This window comes from Oryzias latipes, chromosome 2 (assembly GCF_053564925.1).
Source record: "Oryzias latipes strain Hd-rR chromosome 2, Olatipes_Hd-rR_3.1".
Classification (NCBI taxonomy): domain Eukaryota; kingdom Metazoa; phylum Chordata; class Actinopteri; order Beloniformes; family Adrianichthyidae; genus Oryzias; species Oryzias latipes.
In genome coordinates, this window is record NC_136238.1 from 48,615,851 (window position 1) to 48,636,527 (window position 20,677).

A 20,677-nucleotide genomic window follows, 5' to 3' on the forward strand; every position below is an offset into this window, starting at 1 on the left:
CGCTAAAGAGCCGCATGCGGCTCCTGAGCCGCGGGTTGCCGACCTCCGACCTAACTTGTAATCTGAACCAGTTAAAAATGGAAAATAATATTTTTAATTGATTGATTTTTTATTTTATTCAAGCATTCTAGTCAAAGCAATAAAGAATTTACACATTACAGAAATGTTGAAATGCATAGTTTAAAAAGACAGAAAATAAAACAAAAAAGTCACTTAAATCACATTTGTTTAATTAAATACAGTGATTTTCTTTATTTTTTAAAGAAATGAAATTGCAGATAAATCATTCATAAATGGTACAAACAGGTCTTTAATGTTATAAAACTGTATACTCAAATTAAATCATGCTGAGATAAAAAGGACAGATTTACTAGAAAGGGGGCAGTGGCATTGACAGAAAATGTATTTTTAACCTGATTCTGTCTCTAGGTAATTAGTTTTTATATGAAATTACAAATAGGAAAACAGTCTGAAAACAAATAGAATGTTTTAGATTCTTGCCAATATTGACAGTAAAGATGCAGGCATCTATAGTAAATGTTTGACACAGTCTCTGAGGCTTATTTTAGCCCAACAGCAGCTGTGTAATGTTAGGAATATGCTGCTAATAAAGTTACATTACATGTCTGTTATTGTATTTACTTTATTTAGAAATCACCTCCAGGACCGAGGTCTGGGACCATCAATGGGGGTCAGAAAGTTGCCTGTGGTGGTGTTGGTGGGTGTGTTTATGTGTGTGTTAGCCTGGAGGTGATGCTGGCAGCTCAGATGGTAAAAAATTGTCAAAATGGACGAGTTTAAAGATTTGATGTGAGAACTTTTAAAATAGAATGTGGCAAACCAAAAGTCTGCATCTGTGTGTGAAAATCTTCTGCTGTAAAGTTTGACAAATAAAATCACAACTGATTAATTACCATTTTCATGTGTTCATTAGAGTTACAACCTCAAATCAGTGATTTCAACTGCTTGAATCTGCTGCTGTCAATCACAGCACACTACAACTGAGGGAACTACAAATACATTTCAAAAGACTTTTAATGAAAAGTGATCTCTTGAGGTGTAAATGGAGACGGCTGCCAGGAGACCATGCAGTTCTACATGACCATCATAGAAGAGTCCATCCTCACATCCTCTATCACTGTGTGGTACGCTGGAACCACAAACAGGGACATTAACAGGCTGCAGCATATTGTGCGCTGAGCAGAGAAGGTGATCGGCTGCAGCCTTCCATCTGTCCAGGAACTATATGTCTCCAGAACCCGGGGACGTGCAGGCCGGATAGCTGCCGCCCCTTCTCACCCTGGACATGACCTACTGGAACTACTCCCTTCAGGCAGGAGGCTAAGGTCCATCAGGACCAGAACCTCAAGACACAAGAACAGTTTCTTTCCCTCTGCAGTCAGACTCTTGAACACCCTTTAACTTCTCCCCCCTTAAACTATACTTCAATGTCTAGTCAGTCACCAGCCCACTACCTGCACCTTCATCATCCTCAGTTTGCACTGTTTTTGGCATAATCCCCTTTCAAATAAAATTTTCAAAGTCTTGTATTGACTTATTTTATTTTATGTAATTTTTGTTTTGATTTGAAATAAACAATTGAATTGAATTGATTTGAAGATGAAGCTGCACTGGAGGAAAGATGGAGAACAATTCTGACACTAAGCAGTTTTTCACTGATGTGTTCAGGTTTGAATCTTTTCTGTCTGCAGATCCATGAGCAGGACCCTGTCTTTGGGTTTTAGCTTGAAATGTAGTTTTGGAAATAGAATCTGTCTGAATGTCTGGAATTGGAGACATGGAGACATCAAAGAGGTTTAGATGGATTTTGGGTTTGACAGAGAAATCTGCTGAAAAGAACTGAACTACAAACTTAGAACCACAGACGACAAAACAGATTGGACTTTTTTATCTGCTAACAATTTTCTCTTTGATCTGTTAAGGTTTCCTGTTTGTCGTTAGCTGGAGGGACTGACTAAGAACATCTGATTTGAAGAATGTTGTGGGCTGCACTGACCAACAATGTCTACTGTCTTTTCAACTGGAAGGGACAGAAGAGACTCTTCCAGGACACGCTGTTGATGGACTGCATGTTTGGAGAGCTTGAAGCTCAAGATAGAACCGTTGTTGAAGTGAACATACCGATAGTGTGGAGATGAAGATCAGAGTCACACTGACCTGCTGACATGTGAGAACTGTCCACACTTTGGACATGACTTCTGTCCCTCCTCTTCCTCTGATCTCTGTTCTGTGGGTCTGTCTCTTCATCTGTGGTTGGTGTTGATTCTTCATGTTGGTTTCCTTCTTCATCCTGACTATCAGTTACATTAAAGCTCTGCTGATTCTTTAGATCTGTTTCACTGTTCTCATCTTCCTCATAAGTAGGAATCTCCATCAAGGTATCAGTCTCCTGCTTCAGATGAAGATGATCTTCATCCTGACTGATGCAGAGTTCCCCTGGTTCCTCTTTAATCTGTGGAGGTTCTGGTTCCTCCTGTTCCTCTTTAATCTGTGGAGGTTCTGGTTCCTCCTGTTCCTCTTTAATCTGAGGAGGTTCTGGTTCCTCTTTAATCTGTGGAGGTTCTAGTTCCTCCTGTTCCACTCTGAAGTTCCTCTGCTGGTTCCATTGATCTTCCTCTTCAGTCATCCAATGCTGGGGGAGGACTGCAGGGAACACAAACACAACAAGGAGAATTTTATTCGTTTACAGGGCTTTTGGATAGAGCTGTGATGGTGTGGGATTTTTTATCACCACAGTGATGAACCAGCAGCGGGCGCGGTGTCACGGTTAACCGCAGGCCCCCCTCAAAAGAAAACAAAATCCCCTGGTGGTCGCTTTACACATGAATACAATTAAAACAAAGTATCTTTTATTAACAGATAACAGTAACTACTAACTATCTACATAATGAACTAACTATATAGGTGTTGTAGAATGACTATGCGTGTGTGTGTGTGTGTGTCCGTGCGCTGCGTGTGTAGGAGGAAGGAGCGCACACACGTGTGTTGGGGGGGGGGGTGTTGATTCCTCTGCAGTGGACCACTCTGTAGCTGCACGTGAGGCTTTTCAGAATATTCTATATTGTCCAGTAATAAACAGACTGCAGACACTTTGTCACCTTTCTGGTAGCCATGAGCCTGACACCCATGAAGAAAGTGGGCTGAAGGCTCCACCTTTGCCTGCCTGCCTGCCTATATGTACATATATATACCCAGGCTGTGTCCCACCAAAGTGCGGTAGCCTACACAGGGCACACATTCTTACCTCCCTCCTTCTCTTCCCCCAAACCTTCCTCCTTCAGTGTGTGTGTGTGTATGTGTGTCTGGTCTAAGGCCTGGTCTAAACCACACCACACTGCACCAGGGTCAGCTGCACAGCCCAGTGTGGGCACCTCCACAGCAGGGCCTCAGCCAAGGCTGTAAATGCATAAATTGAGAACCAAAAGCTATAATTTGCCACCAAAAGCTATAACCCAAAGCCAGTGGCGGTTCTACCCTGAATTACTCCCCGGGCGAGACCCCCCCCCCCCCCCCCCCCCAATAGAGTCACTTTGTCCATTTACTGTAACTGAAACTAAGAAATTGATATAAAAAAAGATGTTTATCAGAATTCTGCACTGCATTATAACAGTTATCGGAACATAAAAATTAAAAGACTATCACCATGGCAAAAATACAGTTAGGAAATATTTAATCAAACACAAATAAATAATCTAAAATAAATCTTATAAACTACAAATCACACTAATAACACACTAGAATAAATGTAACTGCAGCACTAAGAACAGAAAACACTAACTAAAACCTAACCTTTGTGGCCTTCCTTGATGCAAGCTTGCCAATAACGTCATCATATGAAATCTGCTCCCCCCTCTGAATGATTGATACTAACAACAGCAGGTTAGTGAGTTGCTCCTGAGACTTTGGTGATCTCAGGTATGACTTGATCAACTGGAGTTTTGAAAAGGTAACAGCAACAGCAGCAGCAGCAGCAGCAGCAGCAGTAAAACACAACAAAAACTTTGTGATACAGCAGAGAAGACACACACGAATCATAACTAATGTTACAAGTTAAGGCAGAGCAAACGTTTAAGAAGAAAATCTTAAAAATTACGTTATTTACAATATTTGGGCCTACTTCAGTTTTGGTCATGATAGACCAAACAAGAGATTTTTCCTCTGCAACGTTGTTGTTGTTGTAGGGCAGGTAGCATTCGAATTTAGAAAACATGCATCTAGCTATGCGATAATACATTTTTCTTTGTCTCTTTTCTCCTCTTCTTCTTTTCTTTTCTTTCTAAATTGGGCACCAGCTTTGACCTTTTTTCTCCATATTTCAGATGTTTTTGCATTTAGCATAAATGTCCTCACAAAGGCATCAAGTCTGTCGACTAAACCAACTGTCACCTTAGTGAAAACATTGTTTTGTTTTCCCATTTTTTATTTGGGCATTTCACACAAAAATAACCCAAAAAGCATGATTTTTTATACCTTTTTTATACCCGGAGCCCCCCCCCTCCGTCACACATTTCCAGCAGGAGCGCGTGCAGCTGCACCCAGGAGCGCCAATTCGCTACATGGCGGCGCAGTTTTTATTTTTTTCATCAAGCACTGAGCCCTGGCCTGTGACCGTCGCCCCCCTGGAAGAAGATCCAGCCAGGTTTTGCGTATGCGTTTTGCGCTCCGTGCTCACCTCTCAACCTGCACCCTTCACCCCGCGCCCCCTCCCTTCTCCTTCTTCACCCCGCGCCCCCTCCCTTCTCCTTCTCAAACACATTTGCGTCTACTTCTCAAAGACAGGAGGGAGCGCAGCTGCGGGGCGGGTGCGCCGCCAGGTTTCAGGCTGTTACAAACTCCGTGATATAAAAAAAAACCAATAGTGGTGCATAAAGTATTTTACAAGGGCTGAGCCGCTGGCGCCGCCCCTCCGTCATTTTTCCGCCCCGGGCGATCGCCCGTATGGCCCGTGCCTAAAACCGCTACTGCCCAAAGCACAATCATATTTATCAGTTGGCGATTTGTTTTCTGGCCATTCTGAAATCCTGTTTTTGAGTTGCAGTTTATTTTGAAATCGTCTTTTTGAGTTGCACCTTCATTTTTTGCTGTTTTGATTCTAAAACCTTTCTACATGAAAAAAACAGTGACATGTCAGTCAAGGGGAGGAGAGGCGGGACAGCCCCGACATCCAGAAGCTCATTGGCTACCGAATAACACAGAGTCTTATATCAACATACCACTTTCAAAGGGTGAGTCTCTCATGTATTTCAAATATTTTGCTACATTAAATGATCAAACGTGTACTTTATGTAGGACGCCAGCACAGTCAGATGAGGAGCTCCACCAGTAGCTGCTAGTGAAAAAAGATGTTAGAAATTAAGATGTTGCTTGACAAACTATCACCATTGTTCTCCTGTGTTAGCATGCTAGCTAGCTCAATGCGAGCAGGGTTTTCGGCTCTTTTCATGACTTTAATGCAGGGGTGTCCAAAATGCGGCCCGCGGCTCTGTTTTTATTGGCCAGCAGCAAATTTTGAAAAAATAATTGAATATGGCCCGCACATGCACTTCTCAGTTTCAACACTAGATGGAGTCGGTTACATAAAGGTGTTTGTCCACCAAACAAAATTAAGCAAAGAAGAATATTTACCACGAGTCACCAGAAATGGCAGCACCGAAGAAACGCAAGATAGCAAGTGAGTGTGGAAGTCATGTCACTGTTACCCATCATCAAATAACATGGACTATGCTCTGAAATAAATGAGTTATTGCAAGCCCTATATTGTTATTTGATGTACAAATGTATTCATTTAGATTAGGCGATGTCCCCTAAATTGGCCGTTGACGATGTTTGCCGTCAACCATCGGGATGGACGATGACATCGTCGTGGGGGGGGGGGGGGTGTTGGGGGGGCATATTTACATTTTTCGTTCTTATATAACTGCTATTCGTTATTTTGCTTTTTTCATTTTATTTCCCAACTAATGGTTAATTCGCGATGATCCAGTATAAACTGAGAGAAGTGACTTTAACAAAAAAAGTAACAAACAAAATAGAAAAGAAGTGGTCCGCTCCCGCACTTAACTAGCGAAGTGGACCGGCGGAGCGCGGACTTACAGCTTTGTGTTTGATGGGAGGGGGGGGGGGGTACATGAGCGGTATGTGTGGGAGATTTAAGACTGCGATCCGTCACGCATCTCTAGGGGTACAAGCAACCGAACTCAGAACCGGGTCTAAAAGTGTGTGTCTGAGCACAGCTCGGATCGTCAGCAGACACAACGGTTTGAGCTTCAAAGCAGAAATGTCGCTCAGTCCTTAGAAAACATTCAAACAATCACGTGGATTTGTGTTTCCAGTCGTGTCCCGACTAAATAAAGGCTGATGTTATTCACAGGATGCAGCGCCACCCAAAGCTAATGTTGTTAGCCCGTGTTAGCATACTGCTAATCCTTGCTTCGTTCAGAAAAAGCACTGACCACACGGATTAAAATTCAAATGATGAGCGAACATGTGTTTGATAATAACCGTAACATTATTAAAAGCACGTTTAGAAGATCGTCTCGTATTTTACCGAGCTGACATGTCAATATATATAGCCGCTCGGCGCTGTTTAACATAGTTTTGTATTGAATTGTTACATTCAATAAAGTTTGGAAAAAAAAGCCGCTCTGCGGAATTTATATCCTTCCGGTTTTCAAACCCTACTGCGCATGTGCGAATGATTTATTCCGACGGAAAGTGTGACCTTAGTGAACGTTTTTATATTCTGAAAACATTTTTCTGGGCCCATGTACACGCTTGGATTCTAATCCGACCATTGATCCCATCAAGATATTTTTTACATGTAACCGCGCCTTATGGGGTCGACGCGCAACGTGGCGGGGGCGTGGCATCACGATGGTGGTCTCTCCATCGGGATGTCAGTCACCCATAACGATGGACGATATCATCGTCCATCGGCACAACCCTAATTTAGATTGCATGTCTGTTCATTCCATAATAAACTACCAGAAATAACATGTTTTGTCTGAAATATAATCAATCAGACAGATTCTACAAGTGAGATTTAACATTGAAATATTGATGATCATGAACATCAATACCAACCATAATCCAGTGAAAGTTTAGCGTCACCTTTGAAAAAAGTAGCATTTTGTAAGGTTTACATAATACACTCTGTGAATGAGGAGGCCTGACTTGACCTCTGACAACATGCCTAAGATTCATCATGAGACCAAAGCGTTGATTATCAAGAGGCTGAAGACCAGATCCACTGCTGAGGTGGCTGACACCTTCAATGTGTCGTGTGTCAAGTACATATAAGAAAAAGATTTGAAGAGTCTGGAGATGTTTTTGACAAGCCCACAACTGCTGGGGAGGACCGTTTGTTGGTTGGAAAATCCAAGGCCAGCCCCTTTTCCACTGCAGCAGAGCTCCACCAGGCCTGGTCACCTCAAGTCCCTGTGTCAACCAGAACAGTTTCTAGAATTCTGTCTCAAAATGGCCTCCATGGTCCAATCAGTGCCCAGAAACCAGCAGTAAACAAAAGGCAATTGAACAAATGTGTGGCATTTGCCAAGGCCCACAGCCTGCTAAAAGGATGGACGCTGGAAAAGTGGCAGAAGGTGGATTTCTCAGATGAGTCTTCAGCTGAATTACATCACAGGAGACCAACTGGAGCCCGCATGGACCCAAGATTCACCCAGAAAACAGTTAAGTTTGGTGGTCTGGGGTTCCATCCAGTACGGGGGGGGTGCAAAACATTTGCAGGGTGGAAGGCAATATCAATAGCCTAAAATATCAAGAAGAATTAGCTACCTCTTCCATTCCCAACCATAAAAGGGGTCCAATTCTGCAGCAGGATGGGGCTCCATGGCATACTTCCATCTCTACATCAAAGTTCCTCAAGGTCAAGAAGATCAAGGTGCTCCAGGACTGGCCAGCCCAGTCAGCAGACATGAACATCATTGAGCATGTCTGGGGTAGAATGAAAGAGGAAGCATGGAAGACCAAACCAAAGAATCTGGATGAACTCTGGGAGGCATGGAAGACTGCTTTCTTTGCTATTCCTGATGACTTCATCCATAAATTGTAGGAATCATTGTCAAACCGCATGGATGCTGTCCTTCAAGCTCATGGAAGTCATACAAGATATTAAATATGGATCTCACAGTAGCACCACTTAATTCACTGATGTTATGCAACATATTTTTGTTTTTGGAGTAAATTATTTGTTAAATTTTCTCTATACTCTCTGTAGACAACAAAACTTTTGTCTTGCCAAAATGTGACCTTTCTGTGTTCATTAAATGATCAATCTATCTGCAGTGAAGCAATTTTATTTTAGTATATTGAACATAATTTGGGAGGGTTTTAGACATTTCTAAAACCAACGGATTCATTAAAAGTGAGGTTATATGCTTTTGTTTCTACAAAATGGATAAGCGACAAGACTTTTGTCAGGGACTGTAAAAGCTGTTTCAGTTTCAACAGAGAGTTCCTGATGAGGAGCCTTTTCTGCTCTCTCCCATAAATACTCCTGAGGGGGAAATATGTCTGTCCAGTTATCCCTGGAAAAACAATAAACCCACAAGGACATTCTTTCAAATGAACATTGTCTCGCTACCTCTGAGCAGGTCTTATAGACCTTTTTCACACTTCCGCATTTTTCGACCGGAAATACGTCAATGACGTGTAAAACAACTTCCTGTTAGCATAGCGGCACATATGAAGAATGGCAGAGTCGAAGAGTTGCGGTTTCTGTTGTGTTCTAGGCTGTTCGTCTTCCAACCAAAAACATTTCATTATTTTCCTATGGATCCAAACCTGAAACCCAAATGGATATAGGCGATCCGAAGAGAGGAAGGGCATAGTTTTAATGTAAACACAGGTAGCACCCTCTGCTGCCGGCACTACTTACTAAAACTTCACTCCGGATTGTGGTGCGGCTGCGTCGTTCGTCGCCTGAAGAGTGGTGTCGTCCCGAGTATTTTCCCTTGGAAAAACTTTACTGCTCCTTTTAGAAGGGAGTCAGTATATGACAGAACCTCAAACATCAGTCTATGCAGCTGTGCTGTGAAGATAGCGACATGGTGGCTAAGCTAAGGCAGTAAAGATGGATCACGACTACTTGACACACCCACGTGCAGGTAAGGTTGTTCATGTGTACTCATGTGTACCGTTATTGGATAAATGCATTTCTACCTGAACAAATTATTATTTACATATCGACATCGACATCTTTAGGTTTTCACAACATCTTTAGGATGACATTCACAATTTGATTCACAACTTCGTTTTGGCATAAGGCTCCGTTCAATTCCTTGAGACAATTATTTTTGCATACACTTTCGGGTAACAACCCCCGTAACGGAGCCCACAGGTGGAAGCCGGGGAGGAGGGAGGGGCAAAGAATGAGCGCTGAAGGTAAGAGAGAATGAACAATTGTACACCTGACTTAAATAGGACGCTAAGCAGGTGGGTTAATTAACAGACCCGCCCTAGGGGAGTAACCTGCAATTCTGCCGAGTATCTACCCGAAATGCGACGAGTCGCTATTTCAGTCAGACAACTCTTGCAGAAGAACATTTATTTCACGACATCTTTAGGTTTTCACAACATCTTTAGGATGACATTCACAATTTGATTCACAACTTCGTTTTGGCATAAGGCTCCGTTCAATTCCTTGAGACAATTATTTTTCCATACACTTTCGGGTAACAACCCCCAACACCAAGATCATCCAGAAGAAGAAGAAAATGTGAATGTATAATGTATAATCAGTGTGTAAATAAGATGAGGTGTGTTTTCGGCAGCATTCCATTTTCACTTCATTTCATTTCATTTCATTTCATTTCATTTTCCAGTATGACTGCTATGTGTTTACCCGGCACCATTGACCGTTTGGCCGCTCCCTTCGAGAACCACTCTACGAAGGGAACATGCTATCTAGTGTATCTGCTATGTGTTTACCCGGCACCATTAACCGTTTGGCCGCTCCCTTCGAGAACCACTCTACGAAGGGAACATACTATCTAGTGTATCTGCTATGTGTTTACCCGGCACCATTGACCGTTGGGCCGCTCCCTTCGAGAACCACTCTACGAAGGGAACATGCTATCTAGTGTATCTGCTATGTGTTTACCCGGCACCATTGACCGTTTGGCCGCTCCCTTCGAGAACCACTCTACGAAGGGAACATGCTATCTAGTGTATCTGCTATGTGTTTACCCGGCACCATTGACCGTTTGGCCGCTCCCTTCGAGAACCACTCTACGAAGGGAACATTCTATCTAGTGTATCTGCTATGTGTTTACCCGGCACCATTGACCGTTTGGCCGCTCCCTTCGAGAACCACTCTACGAAGGGAACATGCTATCTAGTGTATCTGCTATGTGTTTACCCGGCACCATTGACCGTTCCCTTCGAAAACCACTCTACGAAGGGAACATGCTATCTAGTGTATCTGCTATGTGTTTACCCGGCACCATTGACCGTTGGGCCGCTCCCGTTCACCAGGGGAGCATACTATCTGAAGAGAGAGAGAGAAAAAGAAGACTGGAGGGGAGCCAACAAGATTACACAACCTGATTCAATTTAAACACCATGCATTTTATACTCATCATTCGCGGCTTCTACTTGAGGAAGGACTTCTCTTAAGATAATTATTTTCCTTACGCTTTAGGGTAACAAAAACCCCCAACGCCAAGATCATCCAGAAGAAGAAAATGTGAATGTATAATCAGTGTGTAAATAAGATGAGGTGTGTTTTTTGGCTGCATTCCATTTTCACTTCATTTCATTTCATTTTCCAGTATGACTGCTATGTGTTTACCCGGTACCATTGACCGTTGGGCCGCTTCCTTCGAGAACCACTCTACGAAGGGAACATGCTATCTAGTGTATCTGCTATGTGTTTACCCGGCACCATTGACCGTTTGGCCGATCCCTTCGAGAACCACTCTACGAAGGGAACATGCTATCTAGTGTATCTGCTATGTGTTTACCCGGCACCATTGACCGTTTGGGTCGCTCCCTTCGAGAACCACTCTACGAAGGGAACATGCTATCTAGTGTATCTGCTATGTGTTTACCCGGCACCATTGACCGTTTGGCCGCTCCCGTTCGAGAACCACTCTACGAAGGGAACATGCTATCTAGTGTACCTGCTATGTGTTTACCCGGCACCATTGACCGTTCGGCCGCTCCCTTCGAGAACCACTCTACGAAGGGAACATGCTATCTAGTGTATCTGCTATGTGTTTACCCGGCACCATTGACCGTTGGGCCGCTCCCGTTCGAGAACCACTCTACGAAGGGAACATGCTATCTAGTGTATCTGCTATGTGTTTACCCCGGCACCATTGACCGTTGGGCCGCTCCCATTCACCAGGGGAGAATACTACCTCAAAGAGAGAGGGAAAGAAATGAAATGGGAGCCGACATAAGAAGTACTCCTACCTGATCTTAGAACGTAAAGCCCACGTCCGCAAAACGCTGTCTTCTTTCTCTTTCGGCTTTTCCCATCAGGGGTCGCCACAGCGAATCATCCTTTTCCACCTCACTCTATCATGGACATCTTCTACCCTAACATTAGCCAACTTCATGTCCTCTGTTAAGACATCCATGTATCTCCTCTTTGGCCGTCCTCTTGCCCTCCTGCCAGGCAGCTCCATCTCCAACATCCTTCTGCCAATATATCCACTATCCCTCCTCTGAACATGTCCAAACCATCTCAGTCTGGCTTCTCTGACTTTGTCGCTGACACAGGCAACATGAGCCGTCCCTCTGATGTACTCGTTCCTTATCCTGTCTAACCTGGTCACTCCTAAGGAGAACCTCAACATCTTCATCTCCGCTACCTCCATCTCAGCCTCTTGTCTCTGTCTCACTGCTACCGTCTCTAACCCATAGAGCAGAGCTGGTCTCACCACTGTCTTGTACACCTTTCCTTTGAGTCTTGCTGGCACTCTTCTGTCACACAACACTCCTGACACTTTCCTCCACCCGCTCCAACCTGCCTGCACTCGCCTCTTCACCTCTTTTCCACACTCCCCATCACACTGAACTGTTGACCCCAAGTACTTAAACTCCTGCACCTTCTTCACCTCAGCCCCCTGTAACCTAACGCTTCTACCTTGATCCCTCTCGTTCAGACACATGTATTCTGTCTTACTACGACTGACCTTCATGCCTCTTCTTTCCAGAGCAAACCTCCACCTCTCTAGCTGTTCCTCCACCTGCTCTCTACTCTCACTGCAAATTACAATGTCATCCGCAAACATCATTGTCCAGGGAGATTCCTGTCTTACCTCGTCTGTCAGCCTGTCCATCAGCATAGCAAACAAAAAAGGACTCAAAGCTGATCCTTGGTGTAGTCCCACCTCCACCTTGAACTCCTCTGTCTGACCTACAGCACATCTCACCACCGTCATACTTCTCTCATACATGTCCTGAACTACTCTGACATACTTCTCTGCCACTCCAGACGACCTCATACAGTACCACAGCTCCTCCCTCGGCACCCTGTCATACGCCTTCTCTAAATCTACGAACACACAATGCAGCTCCTTCTGACCTTCTCTGTACTTTTCCATCAACATTCTCAAAGCAAAAATGGCATCAGTGGTGCTCTTACGGGGCATGAAACCATACTGCTGCTCACAAATCTCCACCTTCTTCCTAAGCCTGGCTTCCACTACTCTTTCCCACAGCTTCATTGTGTGGCTCATCAACTTTATTCCTCTATAGTTGCTGCAGTTCTGCGTGTCACCCTTGTTCTTAAAGATCGGGACCAGAACGCTTCTCCTCCATTCCTCAGGCATCTTCTCACTCTCTAAAATCCTATTGAACAACCTTGTTAGAAATTCCACTGCTGTCTCTCCTAAGCACTTCCATACCTCCACAGGAACGTCATCAGGACCAACGGCCTTTCCGCTCTTCATCCTTTTCAGAGCCTTCCTAACCTCATCCTTTCCAATCTCTGCTACTTCCTGCTCCACAACAACCACATCTTCCTCCCTTCTTTCCCTGTCATTTTCCTCGTTCATCAGCTCCTCAAAATACTCCTTCCATCTTTTCTGTACACTCTCTTGGGTTGTTAGCACCTTTCCATCTCTGTCCTTAATCACCCTTATCTGTTGCACGTCCTTCCCATCTCTGTCTCTCTGTCTGGCTAGCCTGTACAAGTCCTTCTCTCCTTCCTTTGTGTCTAACCTGTCATATAGCTCATCGTAAGCTTTCTGTTTGGCCTTTGCCACCTCTCTCTTCACTTTACGCTGCGCTTCCTTGTACTCCTGTCTACCTTCCTCAGTCCTTTCTACATCCCACTTCCTTTTAGCCAACCTCTTCCTCTGGACGCATTCCTGTACTTCCTCATTCCACCACCAAGTCTCTTTACCGTCTTTCCTCTTTCCAGATGACACACCTAGCACCTTCCTACCTGTTTCCCTGATAATCTCTGCTGTAGTTTCCCAGTCCTCTGGAAGCTCATCCTGACCACCCAGGACCTGCCTCAACTTCTGCCTAAATTCCTCACAAGTTTCTTCATTCTGTAGCTTCCACCACTTGGTCTTCTTTTCTGTTTTCCCTCTCTTCTTATTCCTGACCTCCAGAGTCATCTTACACACCACCATGCGGTGCTGTCTGGCTACACTCTCTCCTACCACCACTTTGCAGTCATTAACCTCTCTCAAATGACCTCGTCTACATAGGATGTAGTCCACCTGAGTACTCCTACCTCCACTTCTGTATGTCACTCTATGTTCCTCTCTCTTCTGGAAGTAAGTGTTGACTACAGCCATTTCCATCCTCTTCGCAAAGTCCACCACCATCTGTCCCTCCAGATTCCTTTCCTTCACACCAAACCTGCCCATCACCTCCTCATCACCTCTGTTGCCCTCACCAACATGCCCATTAAAGTCTGCTCCAATAACAACTCTCTCTCCTCTGGGAAAACTCTCTATGACCTCATCCAACTCACTCCAGAATCTCTCCTTCACTTCTAACTCACAGCCAACCTGTGGCGCATACCCACTGACTACATTCACCATCACCCCTTCAATTTCTAACTTTAGGCTCATCATCCTGTCTGAGACTCTTTTCACCTCTAGAACACTGTTTACAAACTCCCCCTTCAGAATCACTCCTACCCCGTTTCTCTTCCTATCAACACCATGATAGAACAGTTTGTATCCTCCTCCAATACTACGTGCCTTGCTGCCCTTCCACCTTGTCTCCTGCACACACAGTACATCTACCTTCCTTCTCTCCATCATGTCTGCCAGCTCTCTGCCTTTCCCTGTCATTGTGCCAACGTTAAGAGTCCCTATTCTCAAACCTATGTTCCTGCCTTTTCCCTTCTCTCTCTGGCCACGGGCCCTTCTGCCTCCCCTCTTTCTTCCACCAACAGTAGTCAAATTTCCACCGACACCCTGTAGGATAACAGCATCGGTGGCGGTCGTTGTTAACCCGGGCCTCGACCGATCCGGTATGTCTAAAGTGTTGTGGATGATTCGCATGGTTATTTTGGCAATTTTTTACGCCGGATGCCCTTCCTGACGCAACCCTCTCTATTTATCCGGGCTTGGGACCGGCACAGAAGTTACTGGCTTGCAACCCCTGTGGCTAGATTCAGCAAAACGCTGTGCGGAACTATAATTCTAGCCGCCATGGACGACCCTAGGAAGACACAAACTTACATCCAATACAATGCTCCCGATGACATCCTATGCCATGAATGAAATAACCCCATATTTGAAGCTTCCATCACATACTATGACGGGGTTAACGGCCATAAACATTTCATTTGGCATAATATTCACACAAGCTTAGTAAAATCCATTATTCAAAGCTGCCATCACACTATGACGGGCTCGACGCCATTATATACACATTATGCATGCTACTCACGCAGGCTTAATAACTTCCATTATTACGAACTCCAACGACAATACCACAACGAGCTTAACGGCCACAAAGTTTTCTCCCATTTGGCATACCAATTAAACGCCCTCAAACTCCACGAAATCGAGTTCCATCTAAATATTAGGAACGAGCTCAACGGCTAGAATTACTATGCGTCATTGATACACTAACATATAAATGAACTTACGAACCACTTTTGTAGCTCCATCGCATACCAATACAAACCCAGAACATCCTTAATAATTTCTTTTTTTTTTTTTTTTTTTTTTTTTTTTAGGCTTCCACCTGACAAATAATTTTCTTTCAACATTTATAATCCAAGAATTTCACACTCATTCTGCAGCTGACATAGATTGATTCAAGCCAGAAGTGTCCTTGGAACGCAGAGGAGGTCCACCACCCCTTCACTTTCAGTGCAGCAATAGGTACGTTGAGCAGTCATCGTTGCAGCACCAGATCAGGGAATGCATGGGTGACATCATTTCCTGGAAACGGAGAAGCTGATCGGGGCGTAAGGGTTCGCAGGCTCAGGATGCGATGCATAGATAAAAAACAAAGCAGTATTAGTCTTGACAAGAATATATAAATAACCCAGAAACTGATCAGTTTCAAAATGATTGAGATAAATTAAATAACAGTGCTTTTAAAAACAAATCTGAGAAAGTGAAATTTAGTAGATAGTTAAGGTAAAGACCCATTGTGGATTTATCGCACCCTAGAAACCACCATAATTACAAATTCCAACAGTGAAATAATAGTGAAATATATGACCTGCACGAAATCTTAACACCAATTTTTTATATATTCCAATGATGACAAAAGTAACCTTTGACAGTTTCAGAGGGACGCACCTTCAGGAGGCCATCGAGGAGTAGGAGTAGTAGATGGGAAGAGTAGCCAAGGAGATTTGTAGATGAGGAAGGTCAACATCCCACGTAGCAGAGGAATACAGCTCGGCTGGATTTGATGCCTTGTATATGATATTAATGGTTCTCAAATTTTTTATTTAGCCAAGGGCGACTGGATACTGCAAAAGAGAACTTGAGAGCCATGAGGGATCATAGGTTTTGATATTATTCTTGCTAGACTGAACCTTAAGCATTCAGAGGCGGAGTATAACAAGCCTCCAAATGGGGATGCATCTAGCAGAGTGCCATCTGCTTAGAAAAGGCAGACCGAAGACTGACTTGTGGACACAAGATTTAACTCTTGAACTAAGCTTGAGAGCGCAAGTGATATATTTCCTATGGTCAGGGTAGAAGTTGCTCAAGGTGTTAATTAACCAAGTCAACCGATGACACAATACTATCATTCAATATTGAAACAGCCTTAATATAATCTCCAAGGATGAAATAACCGGACGACCCCTTAAGAACCATCAGAGCTGTAGATTCTGGCGGCCGGACAAACACAAACCACTATTCTTAAATCCTTTTCCCCCAAACCAGAAGGCGCAGACACAGGAGAACAAGTGGAGGGAGCCTGAAGACACAACAGTCATCACAAAACCACTCCAGGCATAGAGAGGGAAAGATCAAACGCAAAAAACGAAAATCCAGAACAGGAACACGCGGCCCAGGACCGAACTACCCCCAGCCGAGAAAACAAGGCCGCGACGAGACCGACACACTCACTAATGCGGCCGACGCAAGTCCCTGAGGACAGGGCAGGACCCACTGGGGTACACAGAGCAGGGAAAAAACAGGCGGAGCAGAACCAGATGCAGAATGTGCGGGGGCAATGAACGAGGATCGCTGAGTGAATAAAATGAGCCATAGACGCTGCATAAGAGAGACCAATCATAGGGAAAAATGTCCACAGAGCCGAGACGGGTCCAAGAGACACTGATTCACATTCTAACTAACCAGCAGCCACAACAACGAACAAAACAAACAGAAGAACCGCCATAATAATAAAGCCAGCATCAAATTAAAGATAAGATTTACACACAGCTCCCAAAGAACAAAACAGCAACAGAAAACAAACGCTAAAAGCCACAATAAATTCAGCCAGCATGAGGACCTGTCCAAACGAGGACTGCCAGCCTTCACAACCACAGAAAGGACCCCACAACCCCTGAAAAAAACAACAACCGGACGACGCAGAACTACGCAGCAGAAAAGGAATCAGAAGTGCATCAAGAAGGACCCGGAGCAAAACTACAATTCCCAGGGTCCTTAGGGCGTGACGTCACCGAAGTAAACAGGAAGAAAAACGCACCCTTAGAAAACTACACGGGAAAGGACTGATTGCCGCTCACCGCAGAAAGTCGGCCGACCACGGCAGACGAGAAGACCCGGACTGCTCCTGATCGGGGGCCACGGACATCCCGAACATCGCGGAAAGCACACCCCCCCTGCAGATGCACGCGACCGCGGCGAAACATACGCGCTGTGCGCCGACAGCCGCCCGCGGATCACTGCAAGCAGAGCAGACGCGGCGAAACGAAAACCCCACATCATAAAAACGGGGATCATCCAGCCGAAGAACGGTGGGAACACAGCAAGACGCCGAAAGAGACGGAGACCCGCGGGCATTGAGACCGGCAAAGAATGAGCGCTGAAGGTAAGAGAGAATGAACAATTGTACACCTGACTTAAATAGGACGCTAAGCAGGTGGGTTAATTAACAGACCCGCCCTAGGGGAGTAACCTGCAATTCTGCCGAGTATCTGCCCGAAATGCGACGAGTCGCTATTTAATTAATTTTGAGTATTTTTGTGTCATTAACAAAAATAAATGAAATGTATTTGTAATTAAATAATTAACATACTTTTCCAAACATGATTACTGTGTTGTGTTGAAAGGTAGCAAAAATATGTTAAGACTGATTTTTAATTTCTTTATCTTCACAGGTGCTCTGGATGAGGCTTTGATTACATCCATGACTTAGAAGCCAAGTTCCCTTGCTGGAGCCAGGAGACAATGTCTTTGCGGACAAAGAGTTCATCGTTCAAGACCTCCTTACTGACATTGGATCTAAGCTCATCATTCCACCTTTTAAGTGTTCAGCTCCATCAGCAAGGATGAAACGGAAAAAACCCGTCCATTGCCCGCCTCAGAATTATATATAGTGGAAAGAGTGATCAGTAGGATAAAGTCCTTTTCACACTGATGGGCAGTGTGAATCAGATCTGGCTAAACTGCCGTGTTTTGGCAAATGATCATGGACTTTTGTTTTGAAGAGTGAATTAATGTTTGGTATGTATATAATGTATAATGTGCAAATAGTATGGAAAAATTTAGTGTTCCCACATATTCTTAAAATCTAATTAAATAAAATTGTTGTATTCGTAATATTTTTCTGTTGAAATGTGACTTTGACTTCACAAAAAATTAGATGAACAAATAAAACAATTTTGGTCAAAATTGTGCCTCATTTAATTTTTTGGTATGCGTAACATCAACTGATTAATCACAACTCGAATAACATCAAAGATTTACAATAAAAAATAACATTACAGATCATCAACAGTAAGGCAGAAGGCTGAACTGTTTGTTAAAGACAAGATAAGTGTAATTTAAGGTAAGCATTCATGTATTTGCCATAATATATATCCAAGTTCTCTTTCATTCCATCTCAGAAACCCATCCAACACAGCCATGAGAGGTTGGGGCTGCACCTGGCATAATCTGCTTCCAGATGCCATCAGATATGGATCTGGCTGTGGTCCTACACAAAAGAAACAAAACACAAAAGTTAGACATAAGTGCATAACTAAATTTAAATTGAATTCATTATATCTGCTGTAACCATAATTTGGTTAGTCATAACATCAAGAAAAACAACTTAACTTGCTCACAAAGCAACAAAAAGTTAAATTAATCACCTGTATATGCCTTGTACAGTGTGGACCTCTGACCATCCCTGCCAACTGTTTTGGGCTTTTGCACCATCAGCTCACTAACCGGTTCAGGATGGATTCCCTTAGAAGTAAAAGGCAAAAAGCAATTACAGTCTGTAGTAACTACTTGGGGTGTTTTAATAATAAATTACAGTTGTTATGGATACACATCCGTTCTTAAATCATAATGATAATTTGATCACAAACCCACCTGGGCTCTTGGTCTGTGCCATCTTTGCAAGCCACTCGTGCAGGCCGGGGGGGTGGAGCAGCCTGCAGACCCAGCTGTGAATAATGTGCGGTCTGGAACAGGATGGCAACTATGTGATTGCAGAATCCTTTAGCAGCCACACAACTGCAGGAGAAAGCTTTCAGGTTGGCACTTTCTTGCATCCAGTGATATCTAGACACAATAAATTAAATAGGTTGAAATTAAGACATACTTATGTTGCTACATCAATATAACATGAAACTATAACTGTCAGTAGGGTGACCAGATTTGAGTTTGTAAAAAAGAGGAGTGAAGTGAGTTTGTGAGATATTTCATCGAGAGTAATTGGTGTTCAGAGCTGCGTACATAAAGCAAATATGATTACATTTCATCTATGTTCAATGTTATTTTATTATATAAGTATCAAAAAAGAGGACATGTCCAGGAAAAGAGGACGTCTGGTCACCTTAGTTTCAGAAAAATAATACTAATAGTAAGTGAAGAAAGTGCCGCAACCGCAGCAGCAAAAAGAATGAAGACGCATCCGGGCACCTTAACATTTCTTAGTTACAGCTTCACCAAATTTTTGGGTGTTATGTTAATCTCATGCCTTTTCACTTAAACATACACACAACATATTCACTGCGATGTGTTATGCCTTATATTACAAATTAATAACGCCAGGATTTACAGTTGACGTAAACAAAAAGCTACCGGTGATGCGGCTATGGCTAAGCTAGCTGAAGCTTACCTTGGTAATGGTGGATAAACTCTTCGTGGAGGAAATTATATCCCTTGTCCAATTTGTTTCTTTTAGTGGACGAATGCATCTTCACACTCTTCATCACATCTGCGCTGGTGAACTTCGGAACACAACTCAGGCTCCTCAAAAACACTGTAGGCTCTACCATTCCTCCCCAGCGAAGCACAAACCGGAACTAGGTTTACACGTTGATGACGTATTTCCGGTTTTTGCGAAAAAGGTCTATTGCAGTGCTTCTCAAATAGTGGGGCGTGCCCGATGCGATGCCAAGGGGGGGCGCGCAGTGTTGTAGTGGCTTTGGGCACAGCTGATACTGGCTATTTAACGGGGGGGGGGGGGGGGGGGGGGGGTGACAGAGGCTCAGTGCTTGGAAAAAAATCTGCACCTCTATTGGTTTACTATTATCCATTATGTCACAGAGTTTGTAACAGAATGAAATCTGTGATTTGCCGTCCCTGCAGCTGCTCCCGTCTCCTGTCCCACATGTGAGAATAAAAGGGGAGGGGTAGTGGGCTCAGGCTGCGAGGTGGAACGGGAAGCGTGGCTAGCTGCAAGCGCTGCCTGGATTGTGCAACACCAGGATCATCGTGTGCATTCAGATCCCTCAGTTCATGCTAATAATGTCATTCTTATTAATTAATGTAGACGTTTTGATGACGTGTCTTTATTTTCCATATTCTTTGTCTGTCTGTGGTTTTGTTGGTGTCAGTATTTGACATAAAGACAGCAGTAATGCAGGAAAACAGCTGCACTTTATGACATCATAGATAAACAATCCATCATGTAGAAAATAAATCAACCCAATGTTTTTTATCCGTTTCTTCAGACTAAAACATTAAATATATTGGTGCTGCTGTGTTAATTTTTCAGATCAATTTACATCAAATGGTTCAGTTGGTCAAAATGTTTCCAGTTTAAATAATGACAGATTATTTTA

General features: G+C 43.7%; 2 protein-coding genes across 2 annotated transcripts in view; both read right to left on the reverse strand.

Moving 5' to 3' along the window:
* The window catches only part of LOC144989034 (NLR family CARD domain-containing protein 3-like), a 242,440-nt gene that overhangs the window by 116,729 nt on the left and 105,034 nt on the right, over nucleotides 1-20,677 (reverse strand). The gene's annotated exons all lie outside the window — the stretch shown is intronic.
* LOC144989048 (uncharacterized) overlaps nucleotides 1-20,677 on the reverse strand; it is a 42,300-nt gene that overhangs the window by 19,608 nt on the left and 2,015 nt on the right. Inside the window, exon 2 of the mRNA XM_078940824.1 lies at nucleotides 2,179-2,664. The gene's annotated coding sequence lies outside the window, so the exon portion shown is untranslated. The remainder of the gene's footprint in view (nucleotides 1-2,178; nucleotides 2,665-20,677) is intronic.